Raw genomic sequence first — 222 nt, forward strand, 5'->3', positions numbered from 1 at the left:
GGGGTGCAACACGAGGACTTCCCAGGAGGTCACCCATCCTAGTACTACTCTCGCCCAAGCACGCTTAACTGCGGAGTTCTGATGGGATCCGGTGCATTAGTGCTTGTATGATCGCACCCATCAAACTAATTACTTAAAATTCATATAATCCTTGAGCGACATACTAGCGTCCTTCCGATCCCAATCCAAACGGAGAACTGATCCAAACCCATTGCTACGCGA

General features: G+C 49.1%; 1 non-coding gene across 1 annotated transcript; it reads right to left on the reverse strand.

Moving 5' to 3' along the window:
* On the reverse strand, window positions 1-119 carry LOC118347549. The gene has a single exon (XR_004800746.1). It is a non-coding gene; the product is annotated as a 5S ribosomal RNA (ribosomal RNA).
* Window positions 120-222: the final 103 nt, after the last annotated feature.

The sequence above is a fragment of the Juglans regia genome, unplaced genomic scaffold (assembly GCF_001411555.2).
Source record: "Juglans regia cultivar Chandler unplaced genomic scaffold, Walnut 2.0 Scaffold_9535, whole genome shotgun sequence".
NCBI classification, from domain to species: domain Eukaryota; kingdom Viridiplantae; phylum Streptophyta; class Magnoliopsida; order Fagales; family Juglandaceae; genus Juglans; species Juglans regia.